The sequence below is a fragment of the Neomonachus schauinslandi genome, chromosome 2, assembly GCF_002201575.2.
Source record: "Neomonachus schauinslandi chromosome 2, ASM220157v2, whole genome shotgun sequence".
NCBI lineage: Eukaryota > Metazoa > Chordata > Mammalia > Carnivora > Phocidae > Neomonachus > Neomonachus schauinslandi.
In genome coordinates this window covers 54,500,548-54,510,578 of record NC_058404.1, presented here as the reverse complement: position 1 = coordinate 54,510,578, position 10,031 = coordinate 54,500,548, and positions in this window count along the sequence as shown.

Genomic DNA, 10,031 nt, shown 5'->3' with positions numbered 1-10,031 from the left:
ACCAAACCAATTATTTTACTGTGGGAAAAACTTGTTGTTTTTTTGCCCCTGAAACATATAGATGCAGCTCTAGTTCAACAATAGAAAAAACAGTACTCCAAAGATATGCAAATTATGCCAATTATTTTTTATTTTCCTCTTTTGGATAAAATTCTTGCATGAATATGTAGCATATCATTTATTTACTTACTTACTTACAAAATTTCCCTACCAGGATTAAAACTAAGAAAACAAATGTAAAATAATTAAGAATCTTTGAGGAAAATACGTTTAATAATATCAAATAGTAAAAAAGCAAAAAAGGTCAAAGTTATTTCAGCTCTTGAGTCAACATGATGAAGTTTTATTTAGTTAAATAATATGCACTATATTATATGACAAGTGAAATAACCATGTTAAATCTAAAAGTCAAAGGTACAGAGACACCCGTTTGTGCATATACTAATGGCAATTTAAAAAGAGCAAGTAGTATAACGTGTGTGAGATTCTGTGGGTCTTTAATGCTTAGTTAAAAGTCTTTCTCCATTCCTTCAATTAATAACTCTCAAGATTGCAAATGATCTAAATAATTATTTTTAAAACATTTCATTGAGATGTTCCCCAAGCATTTTAGCTGTGAATGAGAAAAATAAATAAATAAATATAACAGGAGGGGAGTTTTATATATACAATAAAAGATGGGTATATTCTTTATTAGTTTTTATTAAAGACTGAAGGTTATAAGGAAAATGTAAAAAAAATGTATTTATTTTGAAATCCTATGTGTGTTTACTTGTTTTTTAACTTTCAAAGATCCCAGCATGACTTTAACTCCAGTATTATGCTTTTGGAATCTTTTTTGTTATTTAGTTTAAGAAACAGCTCATATCTTTAAAGGTCTGGAATGGTGTAAATCATTACAGTGGTTTCACATTTTCATGGGATCAAGGAAACAACAGTAAGCTCATAAAACAGATACCACTAATTATGCAGAGGAGAAGTCATAAAGTTACTAGAAGAAGCATGTTTTATATTCATGGACACATCATTAAAAGTTTAAGACATGCTATCAAATTCTACATTTTAATACTATACCCAACAGCATTAAACCCTCCCAACAAGAAAATCAGATTGTTTAATGATCCTTTTTTGTCACACTGGTTTTATATGTCTGCAGTTGAAGCAGATGTGGAGTTTGCATTGCTCGACTTTTTTTTTAATCACTGAACAATTAAAGAATCATTTTATCCTTTATATCTAGTATTTTTAAAAGACCTGAATCATCCCGTGACATATTTTTCTTAAATAAAGTGTATTTATTCAGGTAATAAGCTTTAATTCCAGATAGCATGTGTGGATTTTTTAAATAACAACTTGAGTTTTCTCCAGATCATACGTAAGGGGGTTTCAAAATGATAAAACAGCTTCCATTTTATACTAATTTCTAAAATTTAAGCTAGAACTAAGAAAATAAAATCAAATTCCAGGGGCACATGTGAAAACACAAAATGTCGTCTGTCACTACGAGAAATCACGGAGAAATCCAAGAATCATACAAAAGGTTAACATTACAGACAGCGATTTTAATAGATGTTCAGAGCTAGAACATCACAAACATTTACCAACACGGGCACACATATGTAAGCTGCAGCCTTTTTTTCACTTGTCCACAAAGAGAAAGAAGATGATCTAATATCATAAGTTTTGCACAATTCTAAAATGTTTCCCTTTGTACACAAATAAATGTTTTTCATTCCACAGTTTAAGCCCATCCGGTAGCTCCAGAACTCACACTTTCTTGAGTATTTTAATGGGAATTTTGCATGTTGATGGCTTCAAGCTTAATCTCAAAGTGAAAGTAAAATATAGCCATGGTAATTCAGAGATGGGACGCAAAAGGCTGCAAATCGGGAAAAAAAGAAAAAAGTAGAATAATTAGTTGTTGGGGATAAGAAATAAACCATGGGAAAAGCAAAGTGGTTGAAAATACTTAAAAACTACGAGAGAGATTTATGCACCAGATCAGACCTGAACTCAAGGACCCAATCACTTCAAGGAATTTAGTGAGGGTTTATTACTGGAACGTGGTGAAGTCAGCTGTGCCGGTGGATGTCCGTGGGAAGAAGACAGAGAGCTTGGCGCTGCTCTCCCGCTGTGTCGTCTTACTTTGCTATGACTTCACCATCATTCAGTAATTTCCTCTTGAGTTTTTCATGCATCGTAGTGAACTTCAAATGGTAAGAAGTTATGGATAAAATACTGGGGGGAAAAAACCCTCTTGCTTTGATTTTTGGATTCCCCAATCAGGACACACACTGGTTTACAGTTTAAAGGCTCCAAAATGTCCCTCAAAATGCCCAGCAGCATGTTGCATAAACTCAAATTGACCAACATCGTGCACCACAATGTGACAGCAATCCTTCAAAACGGTTTGTCCTAAACCGAAACATAGAAGAAGAGGCAGATAGACATATAGATAGATGACAGATCATGAGAGAGATAAGAATCTCTACGCCAATTTACCTTTGGATAAAATTGTATTTGAGTCATATGTGTACGTGCACGTGCACAAACACACACACACACACACCCCAGTAATTACTAAACGTCCGGCATTATTCTAAGCACTCTCTACATACAAATTTATTTAATCCTCTTGACAACTTTAAGAGGTAAATACTATTCTTATCCCCATCTGATGGTGAGGAGACCGAGGTAAAGTCTGCCCAAGGTCCCAGAGCTTGTAAGTTTAGGAACTGGGATGAAAAACTAGGCAATTTATTAAATTTTCTCCGAATATAATGTAATCTTGGTTTATTTCACAAATCATGTAATATACACAAAAATTACACAGCCTTTTAATTATCTACAGATATTCTTAGGATACATGCACTTATTTTATTAACACATAAAAGCTCGTATGCTGCTTTATGCTGTCAGAATCTCCACTTGTGAGCAAGTCTTCAGCATGAGTCATCAAGAACATGTCGACTTTGACACCACTGAATCCATTTAACCTGTAATCATAAGAACCGCAGAGTTGGTTCTTTGAGGTTAACAGATAAGTAGCTATTTTTAGTGAAACTACCCACAGACGGACTTTGAGGAATCTAAGGTTTTAGGAGTCAGCTTTTGCAAATTTGGGGCTGGTTTTAATTTAAGCCCTGCAAGTGAAAAACAACAAACTGAGAAGAAAATACGGTTACTCATTTGCATCTCCAATTTAATAAGGCCCATAACTGTTCGGATACCAAAGTTAGATCCAAATGCTTCTCGACCCAATGCAGCTGCTTGGCAAACGAACACTGATTTGATTTTTCTGCAGGGTGCATGTGCACTCGCTGTTCTCATGATGAATAAGTAATGCCAGGATGCTGTGGAGTTGCGGACCTTGCCCTTCTTGTGAAAAGGGCTGCATCTGCTTATTCTCAGACATTCACGATCCTAAAGGAATAAGACACCAGAGGCCTGTGAATGAGAAGGCCTTTTCAGACATACAAAGCCTTCGCTCCTGAATCCACCTTAACCAGTTTGGAGGAAACAGCTTGTGGCACCAAGGCATCCTTTACGAAAGACGGATAATGATCACTAAAGACATCTTGGGGGCCACTGCCTCACTCACTTCAAAGGATTTCGCTCTTAATCAACATTAAATCATCATTTTGCCGGGGATATAAGGACAGCTGTACACAATCTATTTGTTTTAAAACAGATTATAGCCAGGTCCCTCTGCCAAAGTATAAACTTCTGAATGTTGCATGTGCTTTAATATTTTTTTAACTTGGAACTTTTATTTCCAATCCAGTGTCCCAAATTAGCATTTCTATATTAGTTTATGGATTGCATCTTCCCATAAAAGCTGATCTAATAGTTTTATCAATGGCCCAGATGATTTATACAACCAAACAAAATAGACTGAAGCAAAACTTTCTAATATAAATCACCCAAGTATGTTAGGCTGAAACATCTGAAGTCTCAACTTGTGGCGTCATTTTGCGCAGTATGTACACATACCCCACCAGTGTGATTGTCGTATTATTTGGTATTAACCGTCTGACATATATGGTTGTGCCTCATCTTTGTTTCTTCTCTAAAATGGAGATGCACGTGCCCTACATCTTTTACCTTTGTTTTGATCCCATGACTTTAGCAACTCTAATCCTCCTTATCCCTTGGTGGTCCTGATAAGTCAAGGATAACTACAAAGACATTTTATTGCCCAATTAAAGAAAAGATTTTTTTAAGAGTAATGACCCAGGGCCCTAAATTTCAGCCCCAGTTGATCTTGCCAGTTTTATGCAAAAGGACATTAGGCTACAATATCTAAAATCAATCAACGATCATTACTTCAAAATTATATATATTAAGTAGATACAATATAAATTAAGTAGATGCAATTTCTGCTACATTGAATTATAGTCAACTAATACAGAGTTCTTACTTAGTTAAATTTGGCTCAAAACAATATCATTAGTGATATGAATGATTATAGAATTAGAGCATATTCATGGTATATAACATTTCTATTTATTTTTGAGTCGTTTATGCTTATTGATAATCCATTCTGAGTCATTAACTCCATTGTGCTGATTACTGAATGAAACAACAGAGATTTTTACTAAATTACTTTGCTACAGTATTAGATGGGAATCAATGAATATTTCTTTCAATCTTATAATTCTAGCATCTCTTGCTAGCAACATATTTTGACACCTTTTACATTTTTGCTAGCAAGGTAGAAAGAAGAAGACATGTGGGTTAGAATTTTCTTTAACACATATACCAGAAGATGTTGCTTTATGACTATATAGAATCTTAAGTTAACAAAACATTATTTTTTTCAATTATAATTTCTATTGTGCAGGCACCAGTGGAGGCTTTGAATGTTTATCATACAGCTCCATTTAATTTCTATTGTTTTCTATTCCTGAGAGGAGTTTTATAAATGAAAAACTGAAGGATGTGAAGACCCACAGAGTAGAAGACACTCAAGACCTTGGATGGACGAACACCTCTTTTTCTTCTGTTGACATTAGAAAAAGTGCCAACTGCCAGTAAAGGGAGTGTCACGGAGCCCCCCTCTAGGAGCAATACAGTGCAGGGCTCCAAACTCCTCTCAACCACATGTCCTAAGCATGGAGAGATCCAGGAATGGAAATATTTAATCATGGCTATGTTACCTTCCCACCTTCCAAGGCAGGAGGAAACTTTGGTCTCTGTCCATATTTTGAGTGCTGACACATTTCATAAATGGTTTAGGGAAAGTCCAAAAGGACTCCTGCGTCAAGACCGTTCTAGGACAGCTCATCCATGGATGAACAGAAATCTCTAATATAGTTCAGAAGATCTGGAAGTTACTTCTTGTTTTCTCTTCTGCATTATCTCCCTTCATTCTCCCGAGGGCTGCAGCCCTCCTGACGCAATTCCTGGTCCTTCTCACTGAATTCTTGGGTCCTCAAGCGGCCAAAAATGGAACAGTGATGAGGCAGTATAACTTGGTGATTGAAAGCATGGGTGCTTGGGGCCCCTGGGTGGCTCAGTTGGTTAAGCGACTGCCTTCGGCTCAGGTCATGATCCCAGAGTCCTGGGATCGAGCCCCGCGTTGGGCTCCCTGCTCAGCGGGGAGTCTGCTTCTCCCTCTCCCTCTGCCTGCCACTCCACCGGCTTGTGCTCTCTATCTCTCTTTTAAATAAATAAATAAATAAATAGGAAAGCATGGGTTCTAGAGCCTCATGCACTGCATAAGTTCCAATCCTGGTTCTGCCACTGTCTAACAGTGTATCATTGAGATGTTACTTAAATTCTCTGATATATAATAGTTCCTATAAGATTACTTTGAGAATTAAATGAGGAAATATAAAGTGCCCAGCATGGTACTTGGTATATAGTAAGTGCTCAGTAAATATTAAATATTATGATCACCTTATCCCAAAAAGCATTCCAATTTGTGAGGGCAGAGCATAAAGCTCCAAAATGAGTATCGTGATTAATTACAGGGTGAAATTATCATTCCAACATCACTAATTGACATAACACCACAAAAGGATGCCAAGCACAGTTCTCCTTGCTTTTTCAAATAAAAATGATTATGACTCCAAAATAACAGATAATTATTAACAGCCATAATTAGGAGAGGGAAGGAATTTACTTTTTAGGTTGATTTATATGCTGGTTGTGAGCAGCTGTCTTCAGAATTCCCGAGAGGACACCCAACTCCCAAGCGAGGCAGTGGAAAGACTTTGATTGCTGCATTCCACAAACCATCATCAAAGTATTTATTTAGTCTGAACGCCTAACTGGGTTCATCATCTCTAGAGATTTGATAGCTAACAGTTTATCCTTAAGCTCAAGAATTCATATTACCAGTGGAATTTTTTCCATCAGAGTGACATATCTAGGTTTCAACACGGAGGAAACACATCCAAGCATTTTATGACTGGACTTCTTAGAACTTCTCAAGTCTTAAGTAAGAATTTTACTTTACATGTTGCGTGAAGCCAACATTGATTCTTTCTTTATCTTTTCTTCAAGTTCTTAATCAAAACATTTCTGGTAAACTATTTGTCCTTGCAATGATCTTTTGGGAGCATCTCGTAATTTTCATTTTTAGAAATAAAGTTCTGTCACTTTGTACATTTTCATGGCCACAGTTGCACAAAGTTGAATACCTTTGTTCTGAAATATGGAAATATCAGAATCCTGAATATTGAATGGGGGAAATTATGGATAGCTGAAATATGAAAAAAGAATTACTTAGAGCCCCTGAAACTCAAAAACTTCATATATATGAGGGCAGGAAAATAATTGATAAACCAAAAAAGTATTTAAAAGAAAAACAATGAAATTGCCAGAATACGAAAAGTCCCTGAAAAATAAGAGCATGTTAGAGCTGATATGGAGAAATTAAACGTAAAATGAATTGTATTTCATGTATTTTAAAGGACAGTATTTATTTTATTTTATTTTATTTTATTTTATTTTATTTTATTTTATTATGTTATGTTAATCACCATACATTACATCATTAGTTTCTGATGTAGTGTTCCATGATTCATTGTTTGCATATAACACCCAGTGCTATACGCAAACATTCAAAATAAAATTTTGAATATTCCTATATTCAAAAATTATCCAAGTAGCAACAAACTGAGGGCTACTGGAGGAGAGGTGGGTGGGGGATGGACTAGATGGGTGATGGGTATTAAGGAGGGCACTTGTTGTGATGAGCACTGGGTGTTGAATGTAAGTGATGAATCACTAAATCCTATACCTGAAACTAATATTGCACTGTATGTTAACTAGCTGGAATTTATGGGGTGCCTGGTTGGCTCAGATGGTTAAGCATCTGCCTCCAGCTCAGGTCATGATCCCAGGGTCCTGGGATCGAGCCCCACGTCAGGATCCTAGCTCAGCAGGAAGTCTTTTTCTCCATCTCTCCCTGCCTCTCCCCCTGCTTGTGTTCTGTCTCTCTCTCTCCCCCAAATGAATAAATAAAATCTTTAAAAAGAACTAGCTGGAATTTAAATAAAAACTTGGAAAAAATTATCCAGGTAGCATAATATATATATATATTATATACATACATATTTTATATATATATAATGTACATCAACATTGAATTATATGGAAGATGCCTTATCTTACTTATCTTGTTTATATAAGAGGGGCACTATCACTGGGACAATTTTATTTTCAATGATTGAACTTTTTTTTTTACAGATTTTATATATTTATTTGACAGAGAGAGAGAGAGCACAAGCAGGGGGAGCAGCAGAGGGAGAGGGAGAAGCAGGCTTCCCACTGAGCAGGGAGCCCGATGCAGGGCTCGATTCCAGGACCCCGGGATCATGACCTGAGCCGAAGGCAGATGCTTAACTGACTGAGCCACCCAGTTGCCCCTGATTGAACTTCTTAAAGTAAAACTGGGTTTTCATTCTTTGTGGCAGAGCCAGCTAAGAGGTTAGCAAACCTGGCCCCCCCCACTTTCTCTAATCCCTGCTCCCCTCTTTAGTTTAGTTTATACTTCCCTGATGTTAGCACCCCATTCTGCTCCTACCACTGTTGCACAGTGCCCACCCCTGTTCCAAGTCTGCCTTCCCGGAGGAGAGCCCTTCCGTCACAGTGTATCCCACTGAATCTTACTACTGCAAGCCGCTCACAACCCCAGGGAAAAGATGGACCCGTCCCATTCATGATTAATGTTACTAGCAGCTAAAGTGGCTTCAGTAATATCTAGTTTAAATATTTTATGTTTTGATAAGCATAAATGTCTGTTTTCATGTGTTTCCTTTCCCAAGAGTTAGGAAGCAATTCCTTAACAATGAATAATTCCAAACGAATAATAAATCCTGAAATTTCCTGTAGGTGAAAACTTTCTGGAACTTCATATAGGAAATCGCCTACTTTGCCCTCACATATTGCTATACATTTGACCACCTGAGACACAGCATTTGCTTTATTGCATCATTTTTTTAAGATTTATTTATTTATTTGAGAGAGAGAGACACAGTGCATGCAGGGGGAGGGGCAGAGGGAGAGAGAATCCTCAAGCAGATTCCTCGCTGAGCATGGAGCCCTATGTGGGGCTCGATCCTAGGACCTTGAGATCATGACCTGAGCCCAAATCAAGAATCAAACGCTTAACCCACTGAGTCACCCAGGTGCCCCTCTACTACATCATTTTATTCAAAGCAACAGATACATGATTTCTTAGATTGTTCTTACTTTATGTAAAAGAAGCTATATGAAATCATTCCACCTAAAAGAAAGAAACAAATTAAAAGTTTGCTGACCTTCTCGAAATTAAAGATAAGATCTTCTGACATTTTAAATGATACATGAGGGGGGCTTATATTTACAGAGAAAAAAATAGGTTAATTACTCAAGATTTTCCAAGCTTTCTGTATTTTGTATTTTTAGTCCATATATAGGAAAGTATCATGAAAACTGTATTAAATAAGTTGATTATTAACACCGATTTTGTCTCTGCAAAGTGAAGAAACAGAGCAATTATCAAAAGAAGGGTCCTCCCAAAATGCTGTTTGTGAAATATCTATAACCTTGAGACAAAATGACATTCCAGCTTGAACTATGTGAATAAATTGGCTCAATTCTCCAATTTATTTTGCAAATTTAGTCACCATCAGAATGATAAAATTATATCTATTATAAAGAGACCTCAAAAGGCTGAGCCATTCAGGTCAGAAAACTGAAAATAAAGCCAAATGTTTACTCAAAATCAAACCCAGAACTTCTTTTGAAATTCACTGAAAGAGCAATCATTCCCAATGTCTTTTCACCTTCTGGTACGAGATGGAAGTCAAACTGGAAATGCTGAAACACTTTAAGAAAGGCAGTAAAACAAAAACAAGACTTCTTGTAAGACTTCCAGATGAAAGAGTTTTGAATAAGCATTTAATCATGTGGATCCTAGTTCAAGCCAAGCTGAACCTCAAAGGTTTACCTGCGCTCATTATTTAGAATTCACAAAGAAATGGAAATGCATTGCATCTATTGGGAACATGGAGGATGAAATGATTTTTGTGAGGAAACTGAATATTTATATTAAGCCCAGAGTTGTGATCCATCTGGCAGGGAAGGACTGAAGGCTGCCCTTCTGACAGGCTGTTGGGAGGTAGCTTTGTTTTCAAATTTTGGGCTTTCACAATCTGAGTCTTTTTTTTTTTTTTTTTTTTTTATTTGCAAAGATTTTTAATTTTAAATCAATTGTGCCAGCTGATTTTTCAAGCCGATTTTGCATTTATGTAGATTTGTATAATGAAAGAGTGTTTTGGTAAAAAAAAAAAAAAAGTGTCCTTGGAAAGATAGCTGTTTAGAATATGACAAAGAATATTACTAAAACTAAATTTTATTAGCTACCTATCAACTGTTCACAAGCACAAATTTGATGAAGCAGAATTTAAATTTAATTAGCATAGTGAGTCAATTAAGAATGTCCATCTCCAGAGATGTTTTTGAACTTCTAGTATTTTGCAGTTGATTCTATGTTTGACTGGCTGCCACGCTGGCAAATCAACCTAGTAAGATTTATA